The sequence below is a fragment of the Bufo gargarizans genome, chromosome 7 (assembly GCF_014858855.1).
Source record: "Bufo gargarizans isolate SCDJY-AF-19 chromosome 7, ASM1485885v1, whole genome shotgun sequence".
Classification (NCBI taxonomy): domain Eukaryota; kingdom Metazoa; phylum Chordata; class Amphibia; order Anura; family Bufonidae; genus Bufo; species Bufo gargarizans.
In genome coordinates this window covers 59,720,800-59,739,138 of record NC_058086.1, presented here as the reverse complement: position 1 = coordinate 59,739,138, position 18,339 = coordinate 59,720,800, and positions in this window count along the sequence as shown.

Below are 18,339 nucleotides of genomic sequence, written 5' to 3'. Positions count from 1 at the left end.
TTTTCTGCTAAGGGCACAGGACAACTTATTCGCATAAACGGGAAAATGGACGGAGCCATGTATCGTGAAATCCTGAGCGACAACCTCCTTCCCTCTGCCAGGAAACTGAAAATGGGTCGTGGATGGGTGTTCCAGCACGACAATGACCCAAAACATACAGCAAAGGCAACAAAGGAGTGGCTCAAGAAGAAGCACATTAAGGTCATGGAGTGGCCTAGTCAGTCTCCGGACCTTAATCCAATCGAAAACCTATGGAGGGAGCTCAAGCTCAGAGTTGCACAGAGACAGCCTCGAAACCTTAGGGATTTAGAGATGATCTGCAAAGAGGAGTGGACCAACATTCCTCCTAAAATGTGCGCAAACTTGGTCATCAATTACAAGAAACGTTTGACCTCTGTGCTTGCAAACAAGGGTTTTTCCACCAAGTATTAAGTCTTTTTTTGTTAGAGGGTTCAAATACTTATTTCACTCAATGAAATGCAAATCAGTTGCTATCTTTTATTTAAAGTTATTTTTCGATTTTCCTTTTGATGTGCTATCTGCCACTGTTACAATAAACCTACCATTGAAATGATACTGTTCTGAGACTTTTCATTTCTTTGTCATTGGACAAACTTACAAAATCAGTGAGGGGTCAAATAATTATTTCCCCCACTGTATATGTGATTACTACAAGACTCAAGGTATAGCAGCAGTCTACCTGTGTGTATTAACAAGAAATTGAGTGTCAAGCCTCAATTGCCTGTTTACGTATATTCAGTTTCCACACGGTCGCAATATTTTTAAAAAAAATGGTGGGGTTGAATTTAGTTATTCTGCATATACACTTGATTACTGCAGCAATACCTCTGGTGTTGCAGCAATCTACCAGTGTGTATTAAGGTGAAATTTAGCTTTGTCTCAATTGTCCATTCACGTATATTCATTTTAAATACAGTTGAAATCTACATTTTTGGGGGGATTGTTAAATTTAATTAAACCAGCATACACATATATGTGATTACTACAAGACACAATGTACAGCAGCAATCTACCTATGTGTATTAATGAGAATTTGAGATTCAAGCCTCAATCGTCCACTTACATCTATTCAGTTTCCACACAGTCGCAATTAACTTTTTTTTTTTTTGTGCTGTTCAATTTAATTAAGTTGCATATATATATATATGATTACTGCAGAAATACCCCTGATGTGGCAGCAATCTACCAGCAGCAGTAGCAGCAGCCATTCAAGTCTCATCAACTTGATGGAGCAGTTTTTTCACATGCCGCGCTAGGCTAAAAAGTCCTAGGAGGCTAGAAGGGTTTTTATATACCAACATTCAGGGCAATTGGAAAAACTTCAGTTCGGCCGTAACCAAACTTTTTTTAAAATTTGGAGAACCGGACCCGAAATGAGTCTCGACTGGTTTGCTCATCTTTAATAGTACCTATACAAGTTGGATTTTCTGACTTTACAAAATAGTAAAATAAGTGGTATAGATCTGCCATATTCCCTGTATTTTCTGAGATGCTTTTGTGCATACATTACATGATGAAACAAACTACTGATAGTGTCTCTAAATTTCAAGTGGAACGCACACATGGGACAGTATTTCTGAGCACCAATACCAAACCATTGGATCGGTATGTAGACTGAAGCTCTGGTGTCTTAGGCATAAATGGTAGTCTAGAATTTACATTTCTTTTCCCTTGATAAAATGTATGATGGAAATCAGTTGTCAGTCTATGCAAGCAAAGGAATGGCATATTTACCCTGAGTAGAGATAAACAAAGTTATTAAAAATTCAATTTGGCTGCTTCACCGAATTTCACAAAGAAATTTGCTTCGTGACAAATTACTTTGTGAAGAAGCCATTTCTTTGTGAGTAGTGGGCTCAATGACGGGGAAAGGCAATCGCACCCCATCATTGAACCCCTCAGATGCCGTCTTCTGAGGATGATAGTAAGGACTTTCAGGGGTTAATCTGGTAAAAAGAAAAAAAATAACACTCACCTTTGATCGCGAAGAGGCCAGCGCGGCCATCTACAGGGTGGGCCATTTATATGGATTCACCTTAATAAAATGGGAATGGTTGGTGATATTAACTTCCTGTTTGTGGCACATTAGTATATGTGAGGGAGGAAACTTTTCAAGATGGGTGGTGACCATGGCGGCCATTTTGAAGTCGGTCATTTTGAATCCAACTTTTGTTTTTGTTTTTTCAATAGGAAGAGGGTCATGTGACACATCAAACTTATTGGGAATTTCACAAGAAAAAATAATGGTGTGCTTGGTTTTAACGTAACTTTATTCTTTAATGAGTTATTTACAAGTTTCTGACCACTTATAAAATGTGTTCAATGTGCTGCCCATTGTGTTGGATTGTCAATGCAACCCTCTTCTCCCACTCTTCACACACTGATAGCAACACCGCAGGAGAAATGCTAGCACAGGCTTCCAGTTTTCGTAGTTTCAGGTGCAGCATATGCTGTGAAGATACGAGATGTGCAGCACCTGAAACTACGGATACTGGAAGCCTGTGCTAGCATTTCTCCTGCGGTGTTGCTATCAGTGTGTGAAGAGTGGGAGAAGAGGGTTGCATTGACAATCCAACACAATGGGCAGCACATTGAACACATTTTATAAGTGGTCAGAAACTTGTAAATAACTCATGAAAGAATAAAGTTACGTTAAATCCAAGCACACCATTGTTTTTCTTGTGAAATTCCCAATAAGTTTGATGTGTCCCATGACCCTCTTCCTATTGAAAAAACAAAAGTTGGATTCAAAATGTCCGACTTCAAAATGGCCGCCATGGTCACCACCCATCTTGAATAGTTTCCCCCCTCACACATACTAATGTGCCACAAACAGGAAGTTAATATCACCAACCATTCCCATTGTATTAAGGTGTATCCATATAAATGGCCCACCCTGTAGATTGAAGACACCGAACAAAATCTTGTGCGGTGCGTCATGATGTCATCACGCTAGCCAGCACTTCACCATGCACGAGATTTCATGCAGAATCTTCAATCCAGGCTATAATTAGATGTTTCCTGGGGGACCCACAAGGACTGAACCCCCAAGAACAACCTTCACTGCCCTGAACTTTTCGGGAACTTTATTGTTAAAAGGAGGTTTTCAAAGATTTTTTAACTGATGACCTATCCCCTGGGACCCCCGGGACCCCCACCAATCAGTTCTTTGAGAAGGCACCTGTGCTCACAGTAGTGCCGTGACCTTCTCTCAGCTCACCAAGCATAGCGCCGTACATTGTATAGCGACTGTGCTTGGTATTGCAGCTCATGCTCATTCACTTTTATGTGATTTGCCACATGACACATGAACGTGACATCACATGGCCTTGGCAAAGCTGCGAGAAGGCCGAGTCGCTAGTACGAGTGCCACTGCCCTCTTAAACAGCTGGTTAGTGGGGTTCCTGGGTGTCGTACTCAGTGGTAAAGTCTCGAAAAACCCCTTTTAAGGGCTTTTTCCACAATCCACAGAACAGTGCTTATGTCAGGAACTTATCTAGCCATGATCCAGTGCACGGCTCTATATACATATATACATACAGTCATGTGAAAAAATTAGGACACCCTTTGAAAGCATGTGGTTTTTTGTAACATTTTTAATAAAAGGTTATTTCATCTCCGTTTCAACAATACAGAGAGATTAAAGTAATCCAACTAAACAAAGAAAACTGAAGAAAAGTCTTTTCAAGATCTTCTGTAAATGTCATTCTACAAAAATGCCTATTCTAACTGAGGAAAAAGATAGGACACCCTCACATGTATTCCCTCTTAAATTGGCTCAGATCTCACACAGGTATATCACACCAGGTGCACATAATTAGTAGATCGTTACTCTGCATGTTGAATGAGGCTTGCCCTATTTAAACCTCAGACATTTAGTTTGGTGTGCTCCTGACTGTTGAAGTGAGAGTGAGCACCATGGTGAGAGCAAAAGAGCTGTCAGAGGACTTCAGAAAAAAGATTGTAGCAGCCTATGAGTCTGGGAAGGGATTTAAAAAGATCTCAAAAGATTTTGAAATCAGCCATTCCACTGTCCGGAAGATAGTCTACAAGTGGAGGGCTTTCAAAACAACTGCCAACATGCCCAGGACTGGTCGCCCCAGCAAGTTCACCCCAAGAGCAGACCGCAAGATGCTAAAAGAGGTCTCCAAAAACCCTAAAGTGTCATCTCGAGAACTACAGCAGGCTCTGGCTACTGTTGATGTAGAAGTACATGCCTCTACAATCAGAAAGAGACTGTACAAGTTTAACTTGCATGGGAGGTGTGCAAGGAGGAAACCTTTGCTTTCCAAGAGAAACATCGAGGCCAGACTGACATTTGCCAGAGATAAAGTTGACAAAGACCAGGACTTCTGGAATAATGTTCTTTGGACAGATGAGTCCAAAATTGAATTATTTGGACACAACAGCAGAGGACATGTTTGGCGTAAACAAAACACAGCATTCCAAGAAAAGAACCTCATACCAACTGTGAAGCATGGAGGTGGAAGTGTCATGGTTTGGGGCTGCTTTGCTGCAGCAGGACCTGGTCAGCTCACCATCATAGAATCCACGATGAATTCTACTGTGTATCAGAAGGTGCTTGAAGAACATGTGAGACCATCAGTTAGAAAATTAAAGCTGAAGCGGAACTGGACCATGCAACATGACAATGACCCAAAACATACTAGTAAATCAACCAAAGATTGGCTGAAAAAGAAGAAATGGAGAGTCCTGGAATGGCCAAGTCAAAGTCCAGATTTGAATCCCATTGAGATGCTGTGGGGTGACTTGAAAAGGGCTGTACGTGCAAGAAACCCCTCAAACATCTCACAGCTGAAAAAGTTCTGCATTGAGGAGTGGGGTAAAATTTCCTCAGACCGATGTCGAAGACTGGTAGATGGCTACAAGAACCGTCTCACTGCAGTTATTTCAGCCAAAGGAGGTAACACTCGCTATTAGGGGCAAGGGTGTCCTATCTTTTTCCTCAGTTAGAATAGGCATTTTTGTAGAATGACATTTACAGAAGATCTTGAAAAGACTTTTCTTCAGTTTTCTTTGTTTAGTCGGATTACTTTAATCTCTCTGTATTGTTGAAACGGAGATGAAATAACCTTTTATTAAAAATGTTACAAAAAACCACATGCTTTCAAAGGGTGTCCTAATTTTTTCACATGACTGTATACATATATACACTCACCTAAAGAATTATTAGGAACACCTGTTCTATTTCTCATTAATGCGATTATCTAGTCAACCAATCACATGGCAGTTGCTTCAATGCATGTAGGGTTGTGGTCCTGGTCAAGACAATCTCCTGAACTCCAAACTGAATGTCAGAATGGGAAAGAAAGGTGATTTAAGCAATTTTGAGCGTGGCATGGTTGTTGGTGCCAGACGGGCCGGTCTGAGTATTTCACAATCTGCTCAGTTACTGGGATTTTCATGCACAACCATTTCTAGGGTTTACAAAGAATGGTGTGAAAAGGGAAAAACATCCAGTATGCGGCAGTCCTGTGGGCGAAAATGCCTTGTTGATGCGAGAGGGTGAGAGGAGAATGGGCCGACTTATTCAAGCTGATAGAAGAGCAACATTGACTGAAATAACCACTCGTTACAACCGAGGTATGCAGCAAAGCCACAACACGCACAACCTTGAGGCGGATGGGCTACAACAGCAGAAGACCCCACCGGGTACCACTCATCTCCACTACAAATAGGAAAAAGAGGCTACAATTTGCACGAGCTCACCAAAATTGGACTGTTGAAGACTGGAAAAATGGTTTCTTGAACATGACAATGAGTTCACTGTACTAAAATGGCCCCCACAGTCACCAGATCTCAACCCAATAGAGCATCTTTGGGATGTGGTGGAACGGGAACTTCGTGCCCTGGATGTGCATCCCTCAAAACTCCATCAACTGCAAGATGCTATCCTATCAATATGGGCCAACATTTCTAAAGAATGCTATCAGCACCTTGTTGAATCAATGGCACGTAGAATTAAGGCAGTTCTGAAGGTAAAAGGGGGTCCAACACTGTATTAGTATGGTGTTCCTAACAACAAGGTCAGTAAATATTCCACAATAGCAAAAATAGCAAATTGTTATTTCTATATTTCTAATTTTGCTATTTTGGTGATTTTTCACTATGAATAAATAAAAGGATGTATTTGGATTATATGTGTGGTTTTATACTGTTGGTGTTTGGTATAAATAGACCACACGGTAACTTCTGGTTAGTCATTGCTAACGTGGTTTGGAGTTCTTTTGTATATATACTGTATATATATATATATATATATATATATATAAAATCACTGGCTTGAAACATTTTTAAAGTATAATTAATAACGGTGCGGATTATTATAATGTATTTCTGTGCATTATAATCTATTTCTATACATGCAGATGGAAATAATTGAATGTCTTCTAGCTGAAGAATGAATAAATGGTATGCTGATTGTGTTCCTCGCACCCACCCCCCTCATCTCCTTTATAAAGCTGCTATTTTCCATAATAAATATGTGATTTATTTCTACCATTTACACAGTGCTCTTCCTTTTTATATTGCATTGATGAATAAACGATATGTGTCTAGAAATTTAATAAACCCCTCTACTTGAGGAAGGGTCAAACTGAATACATTTTGTCCATCTATCTTTCAACTATAATGTGCATTTGTAGATTTACATAAATTTTACAGCTGTTAAGCAGCATTTATAGAATTATATGATGCTGCACTCATAGAAACATGTTAGAAGGTTTGTCTGGGTATGATATTGTGGCCTTTAAAGGGGTTATCCAAAGTCTAACACATGATCCCGATGCCCGGGCCCCTTGTATACATTATACTTACCTGCTTCCTGGCACCTGCATCGCTCCTGATCCCCGCACGGTCTCCCGCAGGTGACGCTAGGAAGGCTCGTCCCCGTCGCGGCCTACTATTGGCTGCTCCCACCGTTGCCGGATGTTTTGAACCAAGATGCAGCTGAGGCCGTGCAGGGATCAGGAGCGACGTGGCAGCCGGGGAGCAGGGTATGTATAATCTATATGAGGGGTCCAGGCATGGGGGGGGGCATGTTTTAGACTTTAGATATCCCCTTAAAGGGGTTGTCCGAGTTATCCAAAAAAATATATAGCACTGAAAATCTGATATATAACTGAGCTAAGCAAGTTGTATGCAAAATAAATAAAATATATATTTCCTGATTTCCCTGGTTCTTTTCTGGCCCTTTGTTTACATGCAATAAAAACAATCTCTGCCCCTCCCCCCTGCTCTGCTAAGGGAGTGAATACAAGAGCTGCCCTGAGTGACCTGTCTGCCTGCTGGGAGAATCAGCAGCATGTTGTATGTGTAGGACTACAAGTCCCAGCTGTATAATGACACTGTTAAGTGAGTGGATACAAGAGCTGCCCTGAGTGCTGGGAGAATCAGCAGCATGTTGTATGTGTAGGGTTACAAGTCCCAGCTGTATAATGACACTGCTAATACACACAGGATCTTCCCCCTACCTTCTTGTGCAATGCTATCTCTAGTCCTTCAGCTTCTGTGTCTAGAATTGTCTCTTCACTGCCTGCAGAGCTGTGCAGCTGAAGGGGTTAAGAATCCTAGCAGAGAGTAGACGGCAGTGAAGGGGGGGCGTGGCCAGCACAGCGACGTCTCGTTTACAGGCTTGTAAACGACCTTTATCAGAGCAGGGAGAGAAGCTGAGATCACAGGTCATGTGACCCACAGTGAAATCTGAGAAACCAGCCACTGGAGATAAAGTGAGTTAATTGGAAAGCTGTTACATTTACCCAGTTAGGAACATAGAAAGAACAAAAAAATAACTCGGATAACCCCTTTAAAACTTTTTTTATAGAGTGTGTCTGCAAACGGAACTTGGACTTTACTCATTGATTGTGCCTTGGGATCAGCAATCTCCAACTTTTATGAAACTACAACTCCCAAAATCCTTCTTTAACTTCTGTGGTAGTTACAAGAACAGCCCATTAAGTTTTCATGCTGGGAGTAGAAGTTTCACATCAACTGGAGAGCCGAAAGTTACTGATCCCTTCCTTTTTAGATATATTTAGTGGAATTCAAGCCAATTGATAATGGGAGTTTTGAAAAAAGCAACACAAAATGTCAAAGATCTCTTGGAAACAACATTAAAGGCCATCCATCTTTGATCAGTGTGGGTTCAACCCTAGATACCTTCACTAACTAAAAGAAGGAAGGTACAATGCCATCCAATAGGTTGTGCTTGGCACTGCAGCTTGGTCCCTGCTCAGACCATTTCACTTGCAGCTTTCGGCTGCAGTACCAGATATCGCCACATGGACAACCCTGTGTCAGCGAAGGGGCATGATTCCTTTTTTTTTTATGATCAATCAAACTCTATCAATCACACATAGGTGGCTATTTCTATGTCATATCATGTAAAAAACCCTTTTAGGGTGTACACAAATTTACGATATACTGGTTATGTTAAATTTATCCTTAGGCCTCAATTGACAGATACCAAAAGTGTCCATTTGATCATTGCTGGGTCTGTATAGAATAACATCATTGTCTGTTTTATTGTATCCAAAGTCATTCTACAAAAAGATGAAAAACAAAACAAAACATGGGAGTGGAATATGTCAGGAAATCCTCTTGTACTGAAAACACAGTGTGAATACATTCTAATACTCTTAAAAGTAATCAGCCAATATATTTTCAGCGACTAGTCCACAGGGGTGTGCGTGATTGGCTGGAATACTGTAGTTGTACTCACGGTTATAAAACTCCCTGGGCAAACAGGCAGTGATGGGAAGGGAGCACCACTCTGGCTTTTGGGATCCTCCTGCCTGATGGTGGTAGAGGTGCCCTTGGTGTTGATGGTTTTTACTGTTCAAGGCAGGGTCCCTGTTGTTGTGACGCCAACACCTGCCGGTGTAAATACAGGTCCTTCTAAAAAAATTAGCATATTGTGATAAAGTTCATTATTTTCTGTAATGTACTGATAAACATTAGACTTTCATATATTTTAGATTCATTACACACAACTGAAGTAGTTCAAGCCTTTTATTGTTTTAATATTGATGATATTGGCATACAGCTCATGAAAACCCCAAATTCCTATCTAAAAAAATTAGCATATCATGAAAAGGTTCTCTAAACGAGCTATTAACCTAATTATCTGAATCAACGAATTAACTCTAAACACCTGCAAAAGATTCCTGAGGCTTTTAAAAACTCCCAGCCTGGTTCATTACTCAAAACCGCAATCATGGGTAAGACTGCCGACCTGACTGCTGTCCAGAAGGCCATCATTGACACCCTCAAGCAAGAGGGTAAGACACAGAAAGAAATTTCGGAACAAATAGGCTGTTCCCAGAGTGCTGTATCAAGGCACCTCAGTGGGAAGTCTGTGGGAAGGAAAAAGTGTGGCAGAAAACGCTGCACAACGAGAAGAGGTGACCGGACCCTGAGGAAGATTGTGGAGAAGGACCGATTCCAGACCTTGGGGGACCTGCGGAAGCAGTGGACTGAGTCTGGAGTAGAAACATCCAGAGCCACCGTGTACAGACGTGTGCAGGAAATGGGCTACAGGTGTCGCATTCCCCAGGTCAAGCCACTTTTGAACCAGAAACAGCGGCAGAAGCGCCTGACCTGGGCTACAGAGAAGCAGCACTGGACTGTTGCTCAGTGGTCCAAAGTACTTTTTTTGGATGAAAGCAAATTTTGCATGTCATTCGGAAATCAAGGTGCCAGAGTCTGGAGGAAGACTAGGGAGAGGGAAATGCCAAAATGCCTGAAGTCCAGTGTCAAGTACCCACAGTCAGTGATGGTCTGGGGTGCCATGTCAGCTGCTGGTGTTGGTCCACTGTGTTTTATCAAGGGCAGGGTCAATGCAGCTAGCTATCAGGAGATTTTGGAGCACTTCATGCTTCCATCTGCTGAAAAGCTTTATGGAGATGAAGATGTCATTTTTCAGCACGACCTGGCACCTGCTCACAGTGCCAAAACCACTAGTAAATGGTTTACTGACCATGGTATTACTGTGCTCAATTGGCCTGCCAACTCTCCTGACCTGAACCCCATAGAGAATCTGTGGGATATTGGGAAGAGAAAGTTGAGAGACGCAAGACCCAACACTCTGGATGAGCTTAAGGCCGCTATCGAAGCATCCTGGGCCTCCATAACACCTCAGCAGTGCCACAGGCTGATTGCCTCCATGCCACGCCGCATTGAAGCAGTCATTTCTGCAAAAGGATTCCCGACCAAGTATTGAGTGCATAACTGAACATAATTATTTGAAGGTTGACTTTTTTTGTATTAAAAACACTTTTCTTTTATTGGTCGGATGAAATATGCAAATTTTTTTAGATAGGAATTTGGGGTTTTCATGAGCTGTATGCCAAAATCATCAATATTAAAACAATAAAAGGCTTGAACTACTTCAGTTGTGTGTAATGAATCTAAAATATATGAAAGTCTAATGTTTATCAGTACATTACAGAAAATAATGAACTTTATCACAATATGCTAATTTTTTTAGAAGGACCTTTATAGTGTAGGAAGCAATGCAGTTGTGCAGCAAAACGATTTATTGACTGAAGAATTCAAATGCAAACAGTTCAGGACAGGTCTTGCAATGGACTGGCTGATTTTGCACAGAAATGCAGTATCCTCAGATGTTGCAGATCTCACTGCTGCACAAGTAATCTAGGCCTAAAGGTGTCTTTAAAATAGTTGATCCTGCTAAGTCTGCCTTTTGCTTGCTGACTTGTACTTTAGGATCCAGATGTGGGAAGTGATACTACACTTTAAGCAATATCTTGCAACCAGGAAGGGCATTTCCCTCCTCAGCAGGCATACACTTCTGCTACATTATTTGTATAAATCCACTCTTCCACTTTGGGATGTGGAAAACTAAACAGATGGACCAAACTGTGCCATAGAGTCAGTTAAGTCCTTTTTGAGACTGGTAACCTCTACAGGTCTTTTTCTACACCTCTCCTGCATCTGGTTTGCTTTCTGGAGATGTTATGGCTATATCCTGGATGGTACCAGGTCCAGGATGAGCTGGAATGTGCTACATACTTGTGCTTCCTTCTTTTATACCTAGGCTCCAACTCCTAGACTACACTGGAATAGACTGTCTCTAGAATGTTCTTTTATATACAGTGGGATGCGAAAGTTTGGGCAACCTTGTTGATCATCATGATTTTCCTGTTTAAATCGTTAGTTGATACGATAAAAAATGTCAGTTAAATATATCATATAGGAGACACACACAGTGATATTTGAGAAGTGAAATTAAGTTTATTGGATTTACAGAAAGTGTGCTATAATTGTTTAAACAAAATTAGGCAGGTGCATAAATTTGGGCACCACAAAAAAGAAATGAAATCAATATTTAGTAGATCCTTCTTTTGCAGAAATTACAGCCTCTAAACGCTTCCTGTAGGTTCCAATGAGAGTCTGGATTCTGGTTGAAGGTATTTTGGACCATTCCTCTTTACAAAACATCTTTAGTTCATTCAGGTTTGATGGCTTCCGAGCATGGACAGCTCTCTTTAAGTCACACCACAGATTTTCAATTATATTCAGGTCTGGGGACTGAGATGGCCATTCCAGAACGTTGTACTTGTTCCTCTGCATAAATGCCTTAGTGGATTTTGAGCAGTGTTTAGGGTCGTTGTCTTGTTGAAAGATCCAGCCCCGGTGCAGCTTCAGCTTTGTCACTGATTCCTGGACATTGGTCTCCAGAATCTGCTGATACTGAGTGGAATCCATGCGTCCCTAAACTTTGACAAGATTCCCAGTCCCTGCACTGGCCACACAGCCCCCTCAGCATGATGGAATCACCACCCTATTTTACTGTAGGTAGCAGGGGTTTTTCTTGGAATGCTGTGTTCTTTTTCCTCTATGCATAACACCCCTTGTTATGGCCAAATAACTCAATTTTAGTTTCATCAGTCCACAGCACCTTATTCCAAAATGAAGCTGGCTTGTCCAAATGTGCTTTAGCCCACCTCAAGCTGCACTTTTTGTGCTGTGGGCGGAGAAAAGGCTTCCTCTGCATCACTCTCACATACAGCATCTCCTTGTGTAAAGTGCGCCGAATGGTTGAACGGTGCACAGTGACTCCATCTGCAGCAAGATGATGTTGTAGGTCTTTGGTGCTGGTCTGTGGGTTGACAATGACTGTTCTCACCATTCGTCTCTTCTGTCTATCCGAGATTTTTCTTGGTCTGCCACTTCGAGCCTTAACTTGAACTGAGCCTGTGGTCTTCCATTTCCTCAATATGTTCCTAACTGTGGAAACCGAGGGCTAAAATCTCTGAGACAGATTTCTGTATCCTTCCCCTAAACCATGATGGTGAACAATCTTTGTCTTCAGGTCATTTGAGAGTTGTGTTGAGATCCCCATGTTGCTACTCTTCAGAGAAAACTAAAAAGGAGGGAAACTTACAATTGACCCCCTTAAATACTCTTTCTCATAATTTGATTCACCTGTGTATGTAGGTCAGGGGTCACTGAGCTTACCAAGCCAATTTGAGTTCCAATAATTAGTTCTAAAGGTTTTGGTATGAATAAAATGACAACAGTGCCCAAATTTATGCACCTGCCTAATTTTGTTTAAACAATTATAGCACACTTTCTGTAAATCCAATAAACTTCATTTCACTTCTTAAATATCACTGTGTGTGTCTCCTATATGATATATTTAACTGACATTTTTTATCGTAACAACCAACGGTTTATACAGGAAAATCATGACGATCAACAAGGTTGCCCAAACTTTCGCATCCCACTGTAGATGGTGATACCAACCTCATGTAGTAGTGGCTAAGAATATGGCCTGTGATTATCATGTGCACATATATACATATGCAAGTATTAACCCTCTGCAGTTTGCAGTATATGGCAACTCTTGGAGCAAGATGCTGCATATGTAGTCAGGATTGTATATACTGGATCAGCATACTGTTTGTCTCCATTTGCAAAAAGACTTATAGAGTTTCTTATTATTTCATTTTCTGATGAGACCTATTTTTCTCAGTCTGAATGCATGCTCGCTCGGGAATCCATGGCTGTTTTGCGCTCTTCTATAGAGAAAACAGAAAAATCTATGCTCTTCAAAGCTAAAGAAGTCCCCAAACCCCGCCAATGTAATTTTCTGATATGTGTAATTTTCTATGTTTCAATACAATTTTATTATAAATCTTAAAATCGGAAGAATTTATCCTTTTACGGTGAGAGCAATTATGAAACCCTACATAAAGATACTGCTTTGTGGTTAACGATCCAACTTCAATTATTGCACATATAAATCAAACTACACCCTGTAAGAAGCCGGTAAACTCATAATGTACACAATTTTATGCACAGTCTGTTACCGTCATCATGTGCAACCTACTGTACCCCCTCCCCCAATCAATATGCATCACAGTAAATATCATCATAATGATTTGGAAAATTCCAGTTTATTCCAGGTAAATACACTGTGCAATTGACACCTTTTAATAGTTAAAATATATTCAGATAGCCCCCAATAAACCAGATTCACCAGTTTGTCCACCTACAAATCCATGACAAAGTTAATAAAACAAAATTGCACAGTAAATTTATGCACAGAAGTAAAGAACGGCATAACATTTGCGGAACTGATAATTGGTGGAAAGAAATGCATATTGAACAGGCAATTAGACATATATAGGCCAAGATACAGTGTATATCTTCATATACAAAGCTGTGCGATCACCTCCGGAATAAGAAACATTGTAAAAATTAAAATTTAAGCGCACAGGAAAAGGCAGTGTAAACGTGAGCAACACCAGGCCTTGAGTGCTCCTAAAGTCAATTAAAGTGCAGAGGGCACAGCAGTTGCAGAGAGAGTAGAGCCTCTAGGTGTAACGGCAACGCCCCCGTTGCTCCTAGAGGCTCATTTGTATATATTAAAACTTTATTTTTCTCAGCAATGCGGGCACATATGTACACGGGACCAACACAGATGCCTTCAGCTGCCAAGTGCACATGTAACAGGTCAGACAGTTTCACATGTGCAAAACTGCTGACAGATGCCTTTTACCAAAGGGAGGTACTTTAAATGAAATGGTACAAACAGAATAGAAGTGATAAAGCTTCCCAATATTTATGTATTTTTAAAGTGAAATTCCGCACATGAATATTATATGTGAAAAATGATGCGTTTATAAATGTTTTGATATATATTTATAGGGGTTGCTCTACAGTAGAGATATAGTGACAGCGGGCGCCACAAGGAGGAGCTCGGGAGCTTATTGAATACTGATTGGACATTAAAATCAGTAATGAACCAGTATGCAGTAAGCTGCCTCTTTGTCACAGTTTTAACATTCAGCTCCGTGGGGGAAATTTATCATGAGGGGAATTTTCAAATTTACAACAAATATATCGAAAATCGCACTTTGATAAATATATATATATATATATATATACATATATTTATACATGTACTGTATATATACAGTAGTGCAAAGTAATCCCCATTCTTATTAAGTCCAATCTGGTGGCTGGATATAAATATAAGGGGACATTTATCATTTGCGGTTGTTTTTGTTTCAGTTATGTCTGCCTGTGCTTTGTGTGACTAGACCAGGGGGTTGCCTGGCATAGGTTGCAACTTTTTTGCAACATTTTCAAAAGTCACACATAGTAAATGAGCCATAACCCAGGTCTAATCTCATATTAGCCAATCACTTTGAAAAGTGGCGAGGAACACCAAATGTCGCAAAAACTGACCAAATTTTCATGTAGGACGGAAGTTGGTACTTTAAAGATGGACGCAGTGTTTCTGCTGTTTCAATGATTGCATACATTTAAGATCGGGAAGCTGTTACATTGTAGTAATAGCGGGAAGCCTCAAGCAGGCTCCGACAGCTATTATTAAAATGTACCAATACAGGCCACCAGGTGGCAGCACTGCATTGCATCTTGCAAATATTGCAAATAAAGTGTTCAATAATGGCTATATAGCCATCACAGAACGCAATGGGCAATCTAATGATTGCCAGTTATAGTCATCCAGGGTAACTTTATAAAAAAGTAAAAAAAAAAAAGAAAAACGTTTTTAAAAGTATATACACTCACCTAAAGAATTATTAGGAACACCTGTTCTATTTCTCATTAATGCGATTATCTAGTCAACCAATCACATGGCGGTTGCTTCAATGCATGTAGGGTTGTGGTCCTGGTCAAGACAATCTCCTGAACTCCAAACTGAATGTCAGAATGGGAAAGAAAGGTGGGCTACAACAGCAGAAGACCCCACCGGGTACCACTCATCTCCACTACAAATATGAAAAAGAGGCTACAATTTGCACGAGCTCACCAAAATTGGACTATTGAAGACTGGAAAAATGTTGCCTGGTCTGATGAGTCTCGATTTCTGTTGAGACATTCAAACGGTAGAGTCCGAATTTGGCGTAAACAGAAGGAGAACATGTATCCATCATGCCTTGTTACCACTGTGCAGGCTGGTGGTGGTGGTGTAAGGGTGTGGGGGATGTTTTCTGGGCACACTTTAGGCCCCTTAGTGCCAATTGGCCATCGTTTAAATGTCACGGGCTACCTGAGCATTGTTTCTGACCATGTCCATCCCTTCATGACCACCATGTACCCATCCTCTGATGGCTACTTCCAGCAGGATAATGCACCATGTCACAAAGCTTGAATCATTTCAAATTGGTTTCTTGAACATGACAATGAGTTCACTGTACTAATATGGCCCCCACAGTCACCAGATCTCAACCCAATAGAGCATCTTTGGGATGTGGTGGAACGGGAGCTTCGTGCCCTGGATGTGCATCCCTCAAATCTCCATCAACTGCAAGATGCTATCCTATCAATATGGGCCAACATTTCTAAAGAATGCTATCAGCACCTTGTTGAGTCAACGCCACGTAGAATTAAGGCAGTTCTGAAAGCAAAAGGGGGTCCAACACCGTATTAGTATGGTGTTCCTAATAATTCTTTAGGTGAGTGTATATACATTAAAATTACAGAACATAATGGAAAAAAAATTAAAATGGTCAATTCGCCATTTTTTGTCACTTCCAACTCAAGCAAATTTTATAAAAAGTGATCAAAAAGTCACATACATATTTCAAAATGGTATCACTGAAACGTACATATCGCCCCGCAAAAAGGAGCTCCATATACATAGCTACAAAAAAGTTATATAGGTCAGAATATGATGATGAAAAAAATCATTTTTTTTAAGGTTTTTATATTTTTTTCAGTATTAAAACACAAGAAAATAAATACAAGCTTGGCATCGTTGCAATCATACTAACCTAGAGAATGAAGGTAACAGGTCAATTTTACTGCATAGTGAACTCAGTAAAAAAATAAAAAACACATAAACCTGTGACAGAATTGCATTTTTTTTTTCCAATTCCACCCCATTTGGATTTTTTTTCTCTATTCCCACTACATTGTATGCAACCATAAATAGTGCCATTAGAAAGTACAACTTGTCCTGCAAAAAAACAAGCCCTCATAAGGCTATGTGAAAAGGAAAATTAAAAAAAGCTATTATTCTGGGAAGACGAGGAGTGAAAAACAAAAATGCAAGAAAGGAAGATCGTAAGGTCCTCTAATAGTTAAAGGAAATCTGTGACCATGATTCTGGACTATTATCTGCAGTAATACTGTAGGTTAGGCTACTTTCACACTAACGTTTTTTGCGGATCCGTCAAAGATCTGCAAAAACGCTTCCGTTTTGGACCGCTTTTGAGAGCCCTGAACGGATCTCACAAACAGAAAGCCAAAACGCCAGTGTGAAAGTCTAAGATGTCCAGATCATAATTTTTTATTTTCCTATCGCCCTTCATTCTCCCGCTGTCAGCAATTAAAGCTATGCTTTATATACACAGTCCAGACTGCTGGGCCATTATAACATAATGGAGAGGACTCCTGTGTGCAGCCCATACAATGTATTTCAGCGTCACTTTAAATGTTGACGGGCCAGTAGTAAAATAAAAACTGTTGATCTGGACTCCCGGACCCTACAGTAGAAACCATATCATATTGCAGATAATAGTCCAAGATCGTGGTGACAGATTCCCTTTAACTAGCTCTGAGATAATATCTAAGGAACCATTCGTGATGACTGCAGCCATGTGACTTTGTCCCATAGCACTGGTGCTCTACATGCCTGCCCTAGTCCCGTAATGTAGTCTCATGATCTCGCCATGTGGCTTTAATGCTCTGTTCCCCAATTTGGTCACATTATTTTCTGTGCTGTGCATAAATTCAGTGACCTGGAAGAGGGGAGCGGAGGATGGTAGGAGTGGTAGTGGCTATGATGGTATTAGTTGTAAACACTGTTAACTGTGGCAATCTCAATCTTGGTGCTGCAGTGATATGTCTGGTGGTAGTTGGGTTGCCTTTGATGTTAAGTAGATGGGTGCAATCAATAAAGTCTTTCTTTACTGAGCTGATGATAGGAGCAGTAGGACAAGGCAAAAGGCACAGTTCCAAAGTATATATAGTGGTGTAATCTTTTCTCAATAGCATCATATAGACAGCAACAAATGATGTTGGTTGTAGTACTCCCTTGCTCTCTCTCTCTCTTTAAATGACACTTCATAGTCTATCAGCAGAACCACAGGCATGCAATGCAACTTCTTCTTCAGTTTCCAGACTGAGAGGTGCAGAAATTTTAGATACAGATGGCCAAACCATGTCAAAGTTTTAGCAGTATTCACTCTCCGCAGCAATAAAGTTTTTCTGCCATAGACGTGCACAATACCTTGCTGTCTGAGTCCAGTGCATGGACTTGTGGGTTCTAGATCTTTAAGCATGTCCGGTCTCATTATTTCAGGGGTTCTCTGGTAATAGAGTTGCTTCTTTCCCAGCTCAAGACCCAGAGACAGAGGTTCTCTGAGTCTGGGCCTAGAATCTGCAGGAACTCTCCACACACATGTCCTTTCTGTAGCTTTTCTCAGATTACTAGACTCTCCACTAACCAAGTGGTAGACCTAGTTCATCACCTGGTAACATAAAAAGTCTGCCAAATTTGTTAACTGTTAGGTTGCTGAAACTGTGCTATTTAGTTCACCTAAAACACAATAAATCACCACATTTAAAGGGGTTCTCCGAAAAGGATAAAAATGAAAATACTGAAAAAAAAAACATTATAAATAAACTCTTAAATGCCTGTATTTTATGTGCAGATGACAACTGAGATAACTGTTCAGATGTGTCCCTGTGCTTCGGAAAGGAGCTTACCTCTCCCCATATTTTGATTTTTATCTTTCCCTTATATCCCTTATAACATTGCCTTGACGTTTTGCCAATAATTAACCTTTTGCTGTA